The 19472-nt window shown below is 47.4% G+C and overlaps 1 protein-coding gene, 1 non-coding gene and 1 pseudogene across 2 annotated transcripts in view; 2 read left to right on the forward strand and 1 right to left on the reverse strand.

Annotated features, from left to right (window-relative positions):
• The window catches only part of tmie (transmembrane inner ear), a 227916-nt gene that overhangs the window by 168640 nt on the left and 39804 nt on the right, over positions 1-19472 (reverse strand). The gene's annotated exons all lie outside the window — the stretch shown is intronic.
• trnav-cac (transfer RNA valine (anticodon CAC)) lies at positions 8312-8384 on the forward strand. The gene has a single exon. It is a non-coding gene; the product is annotated as a tRNA-Val (tRNA).
• On the forward strand, positions 8392-8635 carry LOC139279045 (U2 spliceosomal RNA; annotated as a pseudogene).

Below are 19472 nucleotides of genomic sequence, written 5' to 3' on the forward strand. Positions count from 1 at the left end.
CATAACCTGCGACTTCGCCTCAGTGTCTCCCCTGTGGCTCCCTCATGGGTCTGGGAATGCTGCTGTGTTCCCAGTGTGGAAGCTGCAGATGTCCTTCTAGGATGCCCTCGAGCAACTTTGGGCCTGGAAGGGCCAGCTGGAGACTGGTCAACACCCTCCTGGGAGGGTTCAGTCTGACTTGGCTCGGGCGAGGCCATGAGTGGAGGCAGTGGCAGAGTGACAGGTTTGGGGCTAGGGATGCTGTGAGCTGGAGGGAGCGCATCATCCGTATCCTGGCCCGAGGAGCCTGAATCAGGGGTGGCACAATACCACCATCACCCATCTGAGGGAGCTCAGGTCGGTGCTGTGGCCCCACACCGGAAGGTCCCCCGTGACCCGTGTTGGACCCAGCCGCAAAAGCAACACTGAGGTATCGGGGAACATCCAGCTGAGACTGCATGTGAGCAGCTACAGTCTGAAAGCCACTAGCTATGACAGCACTTAAATGCTCCGTCGACTCTTGCAGAGTCGCGGCCATCCTCTCCAAAGCAGCACCGATACGCTCGTTCCCTCGTGTCTGTGCTGCAGTAGCAGCTGGCACATCACCTTCAGGATGAATTTCCCGTAGGTATAACGCCTCAATTAAATCTGCAAACTTTCAGGTTTGAAGGGCTAATAAGACTGGAACACTTTTTTGTGGTCAAAAATCTGAATTTGGATCCAATGGCCACCGCAAACTTTGTGGCGCTAATCGAGGAAAAAAGGCCTTTACACCACCAGCTTGCTGGCTGCATTGAATTTCGGCCCCAAGGTATTTAAACTAAAAGTAGGGATTGTGGGAAAGTAAAACCAACAAGTATCAGAATAGAGAAGGGAGAAATAAATGAGGATAATATTCATGCAGCAAACAAATTAGCAAGAGGGATCTGGAGTAGATCAATGAAATCAAATGGACAAGTTATAAATGGGAATAAGACTGAAGTAAAGGTAGAGGCTAGCTTAGACACGAAAACCGTGGGGAATGTTGTAGGCCTAGAAATGGGATAAGGCCCGAAAACAGATGAGGGGCATCGTGCAGTGCTTCTTGCCTGCAACCTGTTCAAAGTGGTGCAGGAAGCGTGCAAAATGATCCAGAGACATAGGTTCAAATCCTACCACGACAGCTGGGGAACTTAAATTCAATTAATTAAATAAATCTGGAATTAAAAAAACTAGTATCAGTAATGGTGACCATGAAACTACCGGATTGTCGCAAAAACCCATCTGGTTCACTAATGTCCTTTAGGGATGTTGTTACCCAGACTGGCCTATATGTGATGGCAGACTCACAGAAATGTGGTTGACTCTTAACTGTCTAACAAGCCACTTATTCAAAAAGTTGGCTCACCACTACGTTCTCTAGAGCAATTAGGAATGGGCAATAAATGCTGGCCTTGTTGGTGATGCCCACAAAAAAAATATCACCACACAATCATAGCTTCACCTCACCCTCACACACTTACCTCACACCTCACACACTGTCAGCTATTCAACTGTGGCAGGCAAATCACTCAAACACACACTGACACATTTCCCTTTCACTTGCAGGCCAAGGTAGAGTACAACTGCGGGGAGCACTCACAGATAGATGGAGGGCCAATCAAAATTGAGAACCTCACCAACCTGGAGGAAGCAATCCTTGAAATAATTGGCAGTCACAGAGTCCGTGGTGAGCGGGGAAGTGGAACGCATTGCCGATGATGACGGTATGCTCATAATTAATCCCTCTTCTCACAGCCCACTGCCCCCTCATCCCACAATCTCTTCTCACTTACAAGCTGCTGGTGGTGTATGCATGGATATCTTACTTTACCCCCATTCCCCTCATCATAACCCGACCCTTGTGTATTTCTCCTTTCAGATATCCAAGGACTGCCAGCAGCCCAGCCTGTCCCTGAAGTTCTGGAGGGGGAGAATGATGGAGGAGGAGAAACACTGCCACTGCATGTGTCATTTGCAGACCCCAGCTCAGAATATGGCACTGCGTGTACTTTAGAGGGTAGTACAGAGGTGGGATCTGCACGTGCTGAGCCAGCAGGCACGAGTGGGCTGCAGCCAGGTCAGGGGGAAAGGGTAGTCCGGGTGCTAGCTCCGCGGAGGGCAAGTTTGCGCATAGGTTCTGCTGCACAGGACTCAGATGATGCCCTCGATAGGGCGGCCTTCAGCAGAAGGGTGATGGGAATGCACATAGAAATGGCAAGCCTGCCAGAGAGCCTCTTGTCAATGTCAAGGAGCATGGGTGAGTCCGGTTCCAACATTGCACGGAGTTTCGCACGGAGCTTAGAGCCCATAATTTCCGGGATGGAAATGATGGACATATCCATTAGAGAACTTGTGGACTCAACCAAGATGGGCGATCTCGCAGCTTCTGTAGTAGCACAGGCGGAAGCGACCCAATGTTTCAGTGCTGCAGTGGAAGCTCAGACTGCTCTCATGCAGGCTCAGCTTGCTGCCATGGATGAGTTTACAAATGTCAAAAAGGGCTTGCAGGGTGTCACAGCAGCTCAACACTCTGTGCTCCAACAGATGGCTAGGAATGCTGAGGCAGTGTCCCGGGTGGCTCCGTGGAGCAAGAAGCTGCTGTCCTCTCTCAGGATGACAGCATTCCTACTCGCACCACTGCCACTCCACCAGTTTTTTTGCTGCTGCCTGTCATCCAGCCAGCCCAGACTGCTGCCACCCATGCCAAGATGGCACTATCCACAGCCGGGTCTTCTAGGTCCACAGCTGGTCGAGGTCATCCTGCAAGGCCAACTGCAGTCTCCTCTACTAAAAGTCAGCAGCCTTCCACCAGCCATGCTGCAGCCACTGGGGGCAGCACTTCGTAGGAGCACTAGAGTAGGAAAAGGCACATGAAAGATGTCACTGAGGGAATGCACAAGAGTGATTAGTTGACTTTGTTCTTTCGATTTGCATTTGATCAATTTATAAATTATGGAATGTGTGTTTTGTGGTCGCTGTTATTTCAGCTTTGTTCCCAGGAGGACGCTGTGATGTTCCGTGACAGAGGGATGGTAAGATGGGGAAGTGGTGAGTAACGGGGATCTGGGGTTTGATTCACTGGAACTGAAGCCTGATGAGGTGCTCACAGACAGCCCATCCAGGATGGAGATTTGCTGCCTGCCTCTTCCTTCCTCCTTTTCCTTTTCTTCCTCCTCCTCCTCCTCAGGTGGTCCCGGAATCCATGATGGCCAAGTTGTGGAGCATGTAACATGCCATCACGAAATGGGACACCTGCTCTGGCATGTACTGGAGGGCTCCTCCCGAGCGGTCAAGGCAGCGGAACCGTTGCTTGAGCACTCCGATGGTCTGCTCGATGACATTCCTCGTGGCAGCATGACTGTCATTGTATCAGTGCTGGCCGTAAGTGGTGGGGTTGTGGAGGGGAATCATCAGCCAGGTGCAGAGCAGTTAGCCCTTGTCTCTGAGCAGCCACACTCAGGTTTGACGTGGTGGCTGGAAGATTGCTGGCTCAAGATGAAGGCATTATGACTGCTGCCAGGATAGCGGGCATTCACCATCATGGTGTGCTGGGCATGGTTACACAACAACTGCACATTAAGTGAGTGGTTGCCTTTGCGTTTACAGAACATCTTAGGATTGATATGCTGTGCCCTCAAAGCCACATGTGTGCAGTCAATGATGCCCTGCACCATGGGGAAGCCCAATATGCGCTCCTCCTGCTTCTCTCTGTTTAAGGAGAAGACAATCATCATCATAGAAGTTTACAGCACGGAAGGAGGCCATTTCGGCCCATCGTGTCCGTGCTGGCCAACAAGAGGCTATCCACCCCAATCCCACTTTCCAGCTCTAGGACCGTAACCCTGCAGGTTATGGCACTTCAAGTGCACCTCCAACTACTTTTTAAATGTAGTGAGAGTTTCTGCTTCTACCACCCTTTCAGGCAGTGCGTTGCAGACCCCTACAAGCCTTTGTGTGAAGAAATTTCCCCTCTAAATTTTCTACCAATTACTTTAAATGTATGCCCCCTGGTTGTTGATCCCCCCTCTGCTAAGGGAAATAGGCCCTTTCTATCCACTATATCTAGGCCCCTCATAATTTTATATACCTCAATGAGGTCTCCCCTCAGCCTCCTCTGTTTCAATGAAAACAAATTCAGCCTATCTAATCTGTCCTCATAGCTTAGATTCTCCACTCCTGGCAACATCCTTGTAAATCTCTTCTGTACCCTCTCCAGTGCAATCACATCCTTCCTGTAATGCAGTGACCAGAACTGCACACGGTACTCCAGCAGTGGCCTAACCAGTGTTTTATACAGTTCAAGCATAACCTCCCTACTCTTGTATTCTATGCCTCGGCTAATAAAGGCAAGCATTCCGTATGCCTTCTTAACCACCTTATCCACCTGGTCTGCTACTTTCAGGGATCTGTGGACCTGTACTCCAAGATCCCTTTGTTCCTCTATACTTCTGAGTATCCTACCATTTAATGTGTATTCCCTTTCCTTGTTAGCCTTCCCAAAATGCATAACCTTACACTTCTCTGGATTAAATTCCATTTGCCATTGTTCGGCCCACCTGACCAGTTGATTGCTATCTTCCTGCAGTCCGCAGCTTTCTTCTTTATTATCAACCACACAGCCGATTTTAGTATCATCTGCAAACAATGAAGTCTCTTCTCCTGGTGTGGAGAGCCTCTGTGATCTCCCGGATGCAGCGACGGACGGTGAACTGGGAGATGTTAGCTATGTCTCCTGCTCCAGACTGGAAGGAACCGGTGGTGAAAAAACTGAGGGCAATGGTGACCTTGAGGGCCACTGGAAGAGCCGTCGTCGACCTGCTCTGAGGCTGCAGGTGTGGTAGCAGGAGGTGGCAGGGTTCTGTAAATACACTGCTGCTGGCTTAAGTGCAGGTAGGAGAAGTGCTCTCAGAAGATCCTAGGTGGGTATGGTCTCCTGCTGAGAACCCTCCTGCCCTCCTGCCTATAAAGGCCCAGCGGCTGCGAGAGGCGGCGGCAGATCGGAGGCGGGAGCTCGAGGTGCGTGATGAGGCCTATAAAGGCCCAGCGGCAGCGAGAGGTGGCGGCAGTGGCAGTCAGAGGCGGGAGTTCATGGCGTTGGTGAGGCCGACAAAAGGCCCAGTTTGTGCAGCTCCAGCTGGGAGAAAAAGCAAAGGGTGGCCAAGACTGGGAATTAACCATACAGGGGTATCTGACGATTCGGAAAGATAGACAAGAAGGGAAAGGAGGTGGGGTAGCTCTGTTAATAAAAGATGATATCAGGGCAGTTGTGAGAGACGATATTGGCTCGAATGAACAAAATGTTGAATCATTGTGGGTGGAGATTAGAGATAGTAAGGGGAAAAAGTCACTGGTGGGCGTAGTTTATCGGCCCCCAAATAATAACTTCACGGTGGGGCGGGCAATAATCAAGGGAATAATGGAGGCATGTGAAAAAGGAACGGCAGTAATCATGGGGGATTTTAACCTACATATCGATTGGTCAAATCAAATCACAGGGGGTAGCCTTGAGGAGGAATTCATAAAATGCATACGGGATTGTTTCTTAGAACAGTATGTTACAGAACCTACAAGGGAGCAAGCTATCTTAGATCTGGTCCTGTGTAATGAGACAGGAATAATAAACAATCTCCTAGTAAAAGATCCTCTCGGAATGAGTGATCACAGTATAGTTGAATTTGTAATACAGATTGAGGGTGAGGAAGTAGTGTCTCAAACGAGCGTACTATGCTTAAACAAAGGGGACTACAGTGGGATGAGGGCAGAGTTAGCTAAAGTAGACTGGGAACACAGACTAAACGGTGGCACAATTGAGGAACAGTGGAGGACTTTTAAGGAGCTCTTTCATAATGCTCAACAAAAATATATTCCAGTGAAAAAGAAGGGCGGTAAGAAAAGGAATAACCAGCCGTGGATAACCAAGGAAATAAAGGAGAGTATCAAATTAAAAAACAATGCGTATAAGGTGGCCAAGGTTAATGGGAAACTCGAAGATTGGGAAAATTTTAAACAACAGCAAAGAATGACTAAGAAAGCAATAAAGAAAGGAAAGATAGATTATGAAAGTAAACTTGTGCAAAACATAAAAACAGATAGTAAAAGCTTTTACCGATATATAAAACGGAAGAGAGTGACTAAAGTAAATGTTGGTCCCTTAGAAGATGAGAAGGGGGATTTAATAATGGGAAATGTGGAAATGGCTGAGACCTTGAACAATTATTTTGCTTCGGTCTTCACAGTGGAAGACACAAAAACCATGCCAAAAATTTCTGGTCACAGGAATGTGGGAAGGGAGGAACTTGAGACTATCACTATCACTAGTGGGGTAGTGCTGGACAGGCTAATGGGACTCAAGGTAGACAAGTCTCCTGGTCCTGATGAAATGCATCCCAGGGTATTAAAAGAGATGGCGGAAGTTATAGCAGATGCATTCGTTATAATCTACCAAAATTCTCTGGAATCTGGGGAGGTACCAGCGGATTGGAAAGCAGCTAATGTAACGCCTCTGTTTAAAAAAGGGGACAGACAAAAGGCAGGTAACTATAGGCCGGTTAGTTTAACATCTGTAGTGGGGAAAATGCTTGAAGCTATCATTAAGGAAGAAATAGCGGGACATCTAGATAGGAATAGTGCAATCAATCAGACGCAACATGGATTCATGAAGGGGAAATCATGTTTAACTAATTTACTGGAATTCTTTGAGGATATAACGAGAATGGTGGATAGAGGTGTACCGATGGATGTGGTGTATTTAGATTTCCAAATGGCATTCGATAAGGTGCCACACAAAAGGTTACTGCAGAAGATAAAGATACGCGGAGTCAGAGGAAATGTATTAACATGGATCGAGAATTGGCTGGCTAACAGAAAGCAGAGAGTCAGGATAAATGGGTCCTTTTCAGGTTGGAAATCTGTGGTTAGTGGTGTGCCACAGGGATCGGTGCTGGGACCACAACTGTTTACAATATACATAGACGACCTGGAAGAGGGGACAGAGTGTAGTGTAACAAAATTTGCAGATGACACTAAGATTAGTGGGAAAGCGGGTTGTGTAGAGGACACAGAGAGGCTGCAAAGAGATTTAGATAGGTTAAGCGAGTGAGCTAAGGTTTGGCAGATGGAATACAATGTCGGAAAAGGTGAGGTCATCCACCTTGGAAAAAAAAACAGTAAAAAGGAATATTATTTGAATGGGGAGAAATTACAACATGCTGCGGTGCAGAGGGACCTGGGGGTCCTTGTGCATGAATCCCAAAAAGTTAGTTTGCAGGTGCAGCAGGTAATCAGGAAGGCGAATGGAATGTTGGCCTTCATTGCGAGAGGGATGGAGTACAAAAGCAGGGAGGTCTTTCTGCAACTGTATAGGGTATTGGTGGGCTGCACCTGGAGTACTGCGTGCAGTTTTGGTCACCTTACTTAAGGAAGGATATACTAGCCTTGGCGGGGGTACAGAGATGATTCACTGTAGAAACATTTAAAATAATGAAAGGGATAGACAAGATAGAGGCAGAGAGGTTGTTTCCATTGGTCGGGGAGACTAGAACTAGGGGGCACAGCCTCAAAATATGGGGGAGCCAATTTAAAACCGAGTTGAGAAGGAATTTCTCCTCCCAGAGTGTTGTGAATCTGTGGAATTCTCTGCCCAAGGAAGCAGTTGAGGCTAGCTCATTGAATGTATTCAAATCACAGATAGATAGATTTATAACCAAGAAGGGAATTCAGGGTTATGGGGAGCGGGCGGGTAAGTGGAGCTGAGTCCACGGCCAGATCAGCCATGATCTTTTTGAATGGCGGAGCAGGTTCGAGGGGTTAGATGGCCTACTCCTGTTCCTAATTCTTATGTTCTTATGTTCTTATGTTCCTCCCTCTTCCAGCATCTTGTCCTCTTCTTCGCTGCCTCTGCTCCATCTCCCTGTCATACTCGAGATTGAGGGGAACTGCAAGTAGAGATCCCAAGACTGGGAGTAAGTGGTGTGAGCAGAATCCTTTAAAGGAGAAGCAAGATGTTCCCCACTTGCAGCAACACTCCCTGTCACCTCAGCAACTTTAAATAACTCTCGAAAGCTCCAAACAGTTGCACAAACATTACAGAGTCAGTAGAAATCAAAAAGCAAGTCAGCTGCAAGTTGTTGATGATCCGGCTGGCGGCTCCTTCCTGCTGCTGAACGCATGGTCAGCTGTTCATGATTAGGAGAGGGTGATAAATAGAGTGGCGATGTCGAAAATGGCAGATCGTAAGTCAGATCAGCGTTGCACTCATTGACGTCACGATCTGCCTTATCTAAATATCTGGAGCAAGCGAGGTCAGGCAGTGGTTTCTGTAGTGTAGTGGTTATCACGTTCGTCTCACACACGAAAGGGCCCCAGTTCGAGCCTGGGCAGAAACATCATTTCATCGCTTCTCGGCCTTTTGGCTAAGATCATGCGTAACTGACCTGACAGGGGAGTAACCATGACCCCAAAGTGGTTCTCCCTGGATCAGGAAGGTGGTTCTCCTATGCTTTTTGGAAATAGGAGGTGGGTGGGGTGGATTGACCCATCCACCTCCACCTCCACGGAGGTGTGTGGCGGGCCTGACCCATCCACCTCCATGGCACGAACCTGGTATTGCAGTACTTCCAGGAATAGTGCAGTGGCTCTCGGCCTTTTGGCTAAGAGCATTGGCGCAGAGTGATCCTTGATGTGTGCAAGGTGACCTCTGGCGTTTGTGATTTGACAAAGAATTGGAAAGATTGGCTACGAATTAAAAAAAAAAAATGAGAGCGTTGCCGACCTCCCCAGAATGGTGGCTGCCACGGGAACCGCCAGAAGCGGGTGGAAGCAACCCGGCCACCATTGTTTCTTCAAAATCGGCCTTAACGGCCATGCTACAGGCTCCAATATTGGAGACATGGTGTTTAAAAAAAGCAATCAACAACGATTAACATGGATGTACTGTGCGGGAAATAAACTGGAAGTAATTATTTTACGGAAAGAACTAAAAATAGCATTAACTGAAACTTGGCTGCAAACTGGACAAGAATGGAACAGTGGGATATAATATATTTAGAAGGAATAGAAAATTTAAGAAAGGAGGCAGAGTGCCAATATCGGTTAAAGAGGCAATCCATGTTGTAGAGAGGGTTGACGCAGACAAGAAAGGGTTACAGAGAGAGTTATGAAATTGCCCGGCACCCTCTGGGGTAACCGTCTGGAGCCAGGTCTTTCTGTGCCCGGCACAAAGTCCCATTCCCGCCACTGAATTGGGCTTACCGCCCCTCAAAGCAAGCGAAGGGCAATCTTCCGTGCTCCACTTCCTTTGGGGGCAGTTACCGGGGGACTTAGAGATGCACCACACGGATGCTCCACGTAGCACTGATGTGCTTCAACATCCTTTCCGTTCGCTTAAAGGGGAGGACCGCTGCTCACTCTAAAAGGCCTCTGATGCCTCCGCTGGGCCACCAGGGCGGCGTGGGACTGGGCCTGCAGCCCAGCACCCAAAGTGGAGTGCCGAGCTGCACGATGGCAGCCTGGACAATGCCAGGGCTGCCAACGTGGAGCCGACCCGAGAATCAGCAATCCAAAAAGATAGCAGCCCTGGGTGCTGGCGCCCTCCCCTTTAATTAGCACCTCGGATGGCTGGCATTGACATCTGTTCACACCAGCCTCATGGCCCATGGGGCTGTTTTCCCCGCAGGGTGGTAAGGGGTCGGCGCAGGGTGGCGAGGGGTTGCCGCACACGCCAGTTGCATGGCGGCCCGGGGCACTAACCGCGGGGCGTGTCGATGCCGTGGCAATTTCCCAGGAGGCAGTAGCTCCTCCCCCTCCCCGTCCACCCACTCCCCGAAGAAAAGTCTCCTCCGCCCCGTTAGTGCCCCACCCAGAGGCTCTAACGGGCCTTTAAAAAGGAGCAATTTCTCCCCTATATGTTTAGAGCGCAAAGATATAAAATAGCTTGTTCCATTAGTAGGGGTGTATTACCACCTCCACATTGTGCAAAGGAAATGGAAGAAGAAATCTGCAGTCAGATTAGGTTGAAAAGGTTAAGAGGAGATTTGATAGTGGTGTTTAAAATCATGAATGGTTATGATTGAGTAAATAAGGAAACACTTTTTTCCAGTGGCAGAGGGGTCGGTAACCAAAGCCACAGATTCAAGGTGATTGGCTAAAGATCTAGAGGCCACATGAAGAAACATTTTTTTACACAGTAAGTTATGATCTGGAATACACTTCTTGAACGGGTAGTGGAAGCAGATTCAATAGTATGATCCAAAAGAGGATTGGATAAATATATGAAGGGATATAAATTACAAGGCTATGGGGAAAGAGCAAGGGAGTGGGATTAATTGGATAGCTCTATCAAAGAGCCGGCACAGGCACATTGGGCCAAATGGCCTCCTTCTGTGCTGTCTTATTCTATGATTCTATGATGCGAGATTAACTCGATGAATAGGAATAATAGAACTATTGTTCTGGAGATATTTTAATTATCGATTGGGGCAGTGAGGGAGTCAATGGAGAATGGGAATGAAGTTTCTAAAATAGGACTCCTTCCTTAAGCAGTATATTAGTCAGCCTACAAGGGCAGAGACGATGCTTGATCTGGTTCTGAGTAATGAAAGAGATCAGGTAGATGAGCTAAATGTGGGTGAACACCTTGGGAGTAGTAACGACAATATGATCAGGTTTAATATCAAACTAGAAAGGGAAAATGTCAATACAAAACCTAGAACAGCAGATTGAATTAGGGCAGCGTTTAGAAAGATGAGAAGTGAGCTAGCAGAGGTGAGGTGGAAGGAGGAATTGGGAATCAGGATTGTCGAACAACAGTGGAATGTTTTCAAAAAGAGTAATTGCAGAGGCACAGAGTAAGTATATTTCATTAAAAAAGAAGGAAGCTACTTGTAGCTTTAGGATGTCATGGTTAAACCAAGAGTTTAGAAACCAATTAAGGAGAGTCTTAAGAACTATAAGAATAATAATTATGAAAAAAACTAAAGGAGAATATGACAAAATAAGAAAAGAGTTTAAGGGCAGGATAAGGAAAACTAAGAGGGAGCATGAGGAAAAAAATTCTCCAAATTTCAAAAGGAACAGTAAAATATTTTTCCCTAGGCGGCTATTTTTTTATATATATTAGGAGCATCTGGACAACACATTGCAGATATCCTATCTATAATTGTCCAAAGTTCTCTCGATTCAGGAACCATCCCTTTAGATTGGAAAATTGCGCATGTCACTCCACTTTTTAAGAATGGCGAGAGAAGGAAACCAGGGAATTATGGATCAGTTAGCCTAACATCAGTTGCGGGGAAATTGCTAGAGTCTATAATTATATCTATAAGGATACGGTGACTGAACACCGTGAACATTTTCAATTGATCAGAGAGAGCCAGCATAGATTTGTGAAAGATAGGTCATGCCTGACAAACCATGATTGAATGTTTTAAAGAGGTAACTAAATTAGTGGACAGGAGAATGTCTATGAATGTTATTTCCAGAAGGCATTTGGTAAAGTTCCATATAAGAGACTGTTATCTAATGTAGAAGTCCATAGAATTGACAGCAAATTATTGACACGTTTAGGAAATTGGCTGAGCAGCAGGGCAGAGAGTAGGTACTAAAATTAGTAGGATGTGACTAGTGGTGTCCCACAAGAATCTGTGTTGGGGCCTCAACTATTCACATTGTTTATTAACGACTTAGATGATAGCATAGAAAGTCATATGGATTTGCCAATTACATAAATATAGTTGGCATTGTAGGCAGTATAGATGAAAGCATTAAATTACAAAAGGATATTGATAGATTAAGTGAATAGGCAAAACTGTGCAAATGAATTTCAATGTAAAAAAGGATAGAACAGGGTACTTTCTAAATGGTGAAAAGATAAAAACAGTGGAGGTTCAAAGAGTCTTGGGGATCCAGGTATATAGATCATTAAAATGTAGTGAACAGGTACAGAAAATAATCGAAAAGGCTACTGGAATGCTGGGCTTTATATCTAGAGGACTAGAATACACGAGGGTAGAAGTTATGCTGCAGCTGTACAAAACCCTGGTCAGACTACTCCTGGAGTGCTGGGAGCCGTTCTAGTCACCACACCTTAGGAAGGATATATTGGCCTTGGAGGGAGTGCAGCGTAGGTTTACCAGAATGATACCCGGACTTCAAGGGTTTAGTTTAGTTACGGGGAGAGATTAAGGACGTGACTGCTGCCAACGGACTGCGAAAGCGTGCTGCCAGTTTGTCATGGAGCCATGGGGTTCGTTAAAAATAACATTTTAATGCTGGGAGGGAGCGGGCTGGTTCAAAAGTGCCGGGAGAGAGAAGGCTGTTTCAAAAATGCTGGGAGAGAACAGGGAAAAATGTTGGGAGAGAGCGGGCTGCTTCAAAATTGCTGGGAGAAAGTAGGCTGTGAGGATAAATGCCAGTCAAAAATGCTCTGTGGGAAAAAAAAGAAGCTTCCAGTTCCAGATTAATGCGCAGTATGCTTCTGCACAGCTTCCAGTCATTGGCAGTGTTATGTATGTAAACATTACCAATGTGTAAGACTTGCCACCAGGGGGCGCACCTGTGGGAGACCCAAGGGTCACCTGCACACCCTGGGCAAGCAGGTATAAAAGACAATCTACCATGCTGCCTCCTCTGGAGTTACAATAAAGGTCACCACAGTTTGAGCTTAACATATACAGTCTTGTGGAGTTATTCTAAATGTAACAATTGGCGATGAGTAACAGATCACGAACTTTCACACAGTTATGGCTGCCGTCTTGAGAGATTTGTTGAGGGTGATGATTGGGAAGCCTTCGTTGAGCGTCTTGACCAGTATTTCTTGGCTAACGAGCTGGAAAAGGAAGAGCGCAAGGCGATTCTCCTCACCGTTTGCGGGTCCATGATATATGGCCTCATCAAAAATCTGCTAGCACCGACGAAACCAACGGACAAGACATATGAAGAGTTGTGCACACTGGTTCGGGAACACCTCAAGCCAAAGGAGAGCATCTTGATGGCCAGGTATCGCTTTTATACGCACCACCGCTCCGAGGGCCAGGACATGGCGAGCTATGTCGCCGACCTAAGAAGCCTTGCGGAACCGTGCGTATTTGCTGGATTTTTGTGGGAAATGTTGCGGGACTTGTTCGTGCTTGGAGTCGCCATGAGGTCATTCTTCGCAAATTGTTGTCTGCCGAATCCCTAGATCTGAGCAAGGCCATCACGATAGACCAGGCTTTTATGTCCACGAACGATAACACTAAACAGATATCATTGCTGCATCGGAACTCACCGGCAAGTACTGTGCATAAAATAATGCCTTCAGCAGGCAGAACTGTACATGGCAGGGCCTACACGCCCACAAAGATCAGACCTAGGATGACTCAGGGTCCGCCGTGGGGCGTGAATGCAAATCCATTAGCACCATGTTGGCGCTGCGGGGGTAATCATCGAGCCCATCAATGTCGATTCAAGTACTACATGTGCAAGGACTGTGGAACAATGGGGCACCTCCAGCGAATGTGCAGACATGCTGTGACTCACCACGTGGCAGAGTCGGCAGGAGATACCGATCCGGAGCAGCTGACGCTGAATGAGTAAGAGAGGCAACTCAAGCCAAGGCCAAAGTGTATGGGGTACACACCTTCACCACCAAAAGCCCTCCAATAATGTTAAAAGTCAAATTAAACAGCATTCCAGTTTCCATGGAATTGGACACAGGAGAGAATCATTCAATTATGAGCCAGAAGGCCTTTGAGAAACTATGGGGCAACAAGGCACAAAGGCCAAAACTAAGCCCGATCCACACCAAGCTGCGCACTTACACCGAAGAGCTCATACCAGTCATTGGCAGTGTGGCAGTGAAGGTATCGTATGATGGCATACAAATTGGCATACAAGTGGCATACAAATTGGCCAGAAATAGCAGCGAACCTGGGGACTGGGAGAAATTTAGAACTCAGCAGAGGAGGACAAAGGGTTTATTAGGGCAGGGAAAATGGAGTACGAGAAGAAGCTTGCAGGGAACATTAAGGCGGGTTGCAAAAGTTTCTATAGGTATGTAAAGAGAAAAAGGTTGGTGAAGACAAATGTAGGTCCCCTGCAGTCAGAATCAGGGGACGTCATAACGGGGAACAAAGGAATGGCAGACCAATTGAACAAGTACTTTGGTTCGGTATTCACTAAGGAGGATACAAACAACCTTCCGGATATAAAAGGGGTCGGAGGGTCTAGTAAGGAGGGGGAACTGAGGGAAATCTTTATTAGTCGGGAAATTGTGTTGGGGAAATTGATGGGATTGAAGGCCGATAAATCCCCAGGGCCTGATGGACTGCATCCTAGAGTACTTAAGGAGGTGGCCTTGGAAATAGCGGATGCATTGACAGTCATTTTCCAACATTCCATTGACTCTGGATCAGTTCCTATGGAGTGGAGGGTAGCCAATGTAACCCCACTTTTTAAAAAAGGAGGGAGAGAGAAAACAGGGAATTATAGACCGGTCAGCCTGACCTCAGTAGTGGGTAAAATGATGGAATCAATTATTAAGGATGTCATAGCAGTGCATCTGGAAAATGGTGACATGATAGGTCCAAGTCAGCATGGATTTGTGAAAGGGAAATCATGCTTGACAAATCTTCTGGAATTTTTTGAGGATGTTTCCAGTAAAGTGGACAAAGGAGAACCAGTTGATGTGGTATATTTGGACTTTCAGAAGGCTTTCGACAAGGTCCCACACAAGAGATTAATGTGCAAAGTTAAAGCACATGGGATTGGGGGTAGTGTGCTGACGTGGATTGAGAACTGGTTGTCAGACAGGAAGCAAAGAGTAGGAGTAAACGGGTACTTTTCAGAATGGCAGGCAGTGACTAGTGGAGTGCCGCAAGGTTCTGTGCTGGGGCCCCAGCTGTTTACATTGTACATTAATGATTTAGACGAGGGGATTAAATGCAGTATCTCCAAATTTGCGGATGATACTAAGTTGGGTGGCAGTGTGAGCTGCGAGGAGGATGCTATTAGGCTGCAGAGTGACTTGGATAGGTTAGGTGAGTGGGCAAATGCATGGCAGATGAAGTATAATGTGGATAAATGTGAGGTTATCCACTTTGGTGGTAAAAACAGAGAGACAGACTATTATCTGAATGGTGACAGATTAGGAAAAGGGAAGGTGCAACGAGACCTGGGTGTCATGGTACATCAGTCATTGAAGGTTAGCATGCAGGTACAGCAGGCGGTTAAGAAAGCAAATGGCATGTTGGCCTTCATAGCGAGGGGATTTGAATACAGGGGCAGGGAGGTGTTGCTACAGTTGTACAGGGCCTTGGTGAGGCCACACCTGGAGTATTGTGTACAGTTTTGGTCTCCTAACTTGAGGAAGGACATTCTTGCTATTGAGGGAGTGCAGCGAAGGTTCACCAGACTGATTCCCGGGATGGCGGGACTGACCTATCAAGAAAGATTGGATCAACTGGGCTTGTATTCACTGGAGTTCAGAAGAATGAGAGGGGACCTCATAGAAACGTTTAAAATTCTGACGGGTTTAGACAGGTTAGATGCAGAAAGAATGTTCCCAATGTTGGGGAAGTCCAGAACCAGGGGTCACAGTCTGAGGATAAGGGGTAAGCCATTTAGGACCGAGATGAGGAGAAACTTCTTCACCCAGAGAGTGGTGAACCTGTGGAATTCTCTACCACAGAAAGTAGTTGAGGCCAATTCACTAAATATATTCAAAAGGGAGTTAGATGAAGTCCTTACTACTCGGGGGATCAAGGGTTATGGCGAGAAAGCAGGAAGGGGGTACTGAAGTTTCATGTTCAGCCATGAACTCATTGAATGGCGGTGCAGGCTAGAAGGGCTGAATGGCCTGCTCCTGCACCTATTTTCTATGTTTCTATGTTTCTATGGAGCTGTGCATGATTTACCACTATGGATTGTACCAGGTGATGGCCCAACGCTGTTCAGCAGAAGCTGGCTAGGAAAGATCCAATGGAACTGGGACGACATCAAAACACTATCTTGGGAGGATGATGCCTCGTGCGCCCAAGTGCTAAACCAATTTTCGTCGTTATTCGAGCCAGACGTCGGCAATTTCACAGGCGCCAAAGTGCAGATCCAATTACTTCCTGATACACGACCCATTCATTACAAGGCACGAGCAGTTCCATACATGATGCGAGAGAAGGTCGAGATCGAGCTGGACAGACTTCAACGAGAGGGGATTATATTGCCAGTCGAGTTCAACGAGTGGGCCAGTCCAATTGTTCCGGTGTTGAAGAGCGACGGGATGGTCAGAATCTGCGGGGACTACAAGGTAACGATCAATCGAGTCTCATTACAGGACCAGTACCCACTACAAAAAGCAGATGACCTGTTTGCAATGCTAGCAGGGGGGAAGTCGTTCACCAAGCTAGATCTAACCTCTGCTTACATGACACAGGAGCTGGCTGAACCTTCGAAAAGAATGACGTGCATCAACACGAACAGAGGACTGTTCCTATACCGCAGATGCCCCTTTGGGATTTGCTGGGCGGTGACCATCTTCCAGAGGAACATGGAGAGTCTGCTGAAATCAGTTCCGTGAGACGACATCTTGATCAGTGGCCGCAACACCATCGAACACTTGCACAACCTGGAAGAAGTTCTCAAGCGACTTGACAGATTGGGACTCAGGTTGAAACGCTCCAAGTGTGCTTTCCTGGCGCCAGAGGTAGAATTTCTGGGGAGAAAGATTGCGGCGGACGGCATCAGTCCCACGGACTCCAAGACGGAGGCCATCAAGAATGCACCCAGACCACAGAATGTGACGTAGCTGCGTTCGTTCCTGGGACTCCTCAACTATTTTGGTAACTTGCTACCGGGGTTGAGCACTTTGCTGGAACCATTGCATTTATTGCTACGCAAGGGTGATGACTGGGTTTGGGGTAAAGCTCAAGAGACAGCCTTTAACAAGGCCAAAAACCTGCTGTGTTCTAACAAGCTACTTGTAAACGTTTAGTACTAGCTTGTGATGCATCATCGTACGGGGTCGGTTGTGTGTTACAGCAAGCCAATGGGTCAGGCAAACTGCAACCGGTTGCATATGCATCCAGAAGCTTATCTAATGCTGAAAAAGCCTACAGTATGGTTGAAAAAGAAGCATTAGCATGCGTATACGGGGTTAAGGAAATGCACCAATACCTATTTGGGCTCCAGTTCGAGCTCAAAACTGACCACAAGCCGTTCATTTCGTTGTTCTCAGAAAGCAAAAGTATTGACACCAATGCTTCATCCCGCATCCAAAGATGGGCACTAATATTATCTGCGTATGATTCTGTAATCCATCACAGACCAAGCACTGAGCACTGTACGGATGCTCTCAGTCGGCTACCATTGCCCACCACCGGGGTGGAAAAGGCGCAACCCACAGACTTGCTTCTTGCAATGGATGCTTTTGAGAGCGAGGTGTTACCTGTCACGGCTCGCCAGATCAGGACCTGGACTAGCCAGGACCCGGTGCTATCACTAGTAAAAAGCTGTGTCCTCAATGGGAGCTGGTCGGCGGTTCCAGGGGAAATGCAAGGCGAAATGAAGCCGTTCCACCGACGCAAGGACGAAATGTCCATCCAGTCGGACTGCCTCCTATGGCTATGTGTAATATTGCCAAACAAAGACAGGGAAACGTTAATACGCGACCTTCACATTATCCACCCAGGCATAATCATGAGGAAGGCTATCGCCAGGTCGCATGTTTGGTGGTCCGGCATTGACTCGGAATTGGAGTCATGCGTACACCAATGCAACACTTGCTCAAGGTTGAGTAATGCACCAAGGGAGGCCCCACTGAGTCTGTGGTCATGGCCCTCCAAACCGTGGTCAAGGGTCCACATAGATTTCGCTGGCCCCTTTCTAGAAAAGATGTTCCTAGTAGCAGTGGACGCTTACTCTATATGGATTGAATGTAAAATGATGTCGTCATGTACGTCCACTGCCACCATTGAAAGCCTCCGGGCCATGTTCGCCACCCAGGGTTTGCCCGACGTCCTTGTTAGTGACAATGGACCATGCTTCACCAGCTCAGAATTCAACGAGTTCATGACCCGCAATGGCATCAAGCATATCAGGTCTGCGTCGTTTAAGCCCACATCCAATGGTCAAGCGGAACAGGCAGTCCAAACCATCAGGCAGAGCTTGAAACGCATGACGGGTGGTTCCCTGCAGACACAGTTATCTCAGATTCTGCTCAGCTACCGCACACGACCCCACTCGCTTACCGGGGTTCCCCCTGCACAATTGCTAATGAAGAGAGCATGCAAAACCAGGCTCTCCTTAGTCCACCCAGATCTCAGTTGATCATGTAGAAACCCAGCGTCACCGGCATAACATGTACCACGATCGCGCGGCTGTATCACGCGACATTGAAGTTAATAGAAACATAGAAACATAGAAAATAGGTGCAGGAGTAGGCCATTCGGCCCTTCTAGCCTGCACCGCCATTCAATGAGTTCATGGCTGAACATTCAACTTCAGTACCCCATTCCTGCTTTCTCGCCATACCCCTTGATCCCCCTAGTAGTAAGGACCTCATCTAACTCCTTTTTGAATATATTTAGTGAATTGGCCTCAACAACTTTCTGTGGTAGAGAATTCCACAGGTTCACCACTCTCTGCGTGAAGAAGTTCCTCCGCATCTCGGTCCTAAATGGCTTACCCCTTATCCTTAGACTGTGACCTCTGGTTCTGGACTTCCCCAACATTGGGAACATTCTTCCTGCATCTAACCTGTCTAACCCCGTCAGAATTTTAAATGTTTCTATGAGGTCCCCTCTCATTCTTCTGAACTCCAGTGAATACAAGCCCAGTTGATCCAGTCTTTCTTGATAGGTCAGTCCCGCCATCCCGGGAATCAGTCTGGTGAACCTTCGCTGCACTCCCTCAATAGCAAGAATGTCCTTCCTCAGGTTAGGAGACCAAAACTGTACACAATACTCCAGGTGTGGCCTCACCAATGCCCTGTACAACTGTAGCAACACCTCCCTGCCCCTGTACTCAAATCCCCTTGCTATGAAGGCCAACATGCCATTTGCTTTCTTAACCGCCTGCTGCACCTGCATGCCAACCTTCAATGACTGATGTACCATGACACCCAGGTCTCTTTGCACCTCCCCTTTTCCTAATCTGTCACCATTCAGATAATAGTCTGTCTCTCTGTTTTTACCACCAAAGTGGATAACCTCACATTTATCCACATTATACTTCATCTGCCATGCATTTGCCCACTCACCTAACCTATCCAAGTCGCTCTGCAGCCTCACAGCATCCTCCTCGCAGCTCACACTGCCACCCAACTTAGTGTCATCCGCAAATTTGGAGATACTACATTTAATCCCCTCATCTAAATCCTTAATGTACAGTGTAAACAGCTGGGGCCCCAGCACAGAACCTTGCGGTACCCCACTAGTCACTGCCTGCCATTCTGAAAAGTACCCATTTACTCCTACTCTTTGCTTCCTGTCTGACAACCAGTT

This window comes from Pristiophorus japonicus, chromosome 1 (assembly GCF_044704955.1).
Source record: "Pristiophorus japonicus isolate sPriJap1 chromosome 1, sPriJap1.hap1, whole genome shotgun sequence".
NCBI lineage: Eukaryota > Metazoa > Chordata > Chondrichthyes > Pristiophoridae > Pristiophorus > Pristiophorus japonicus.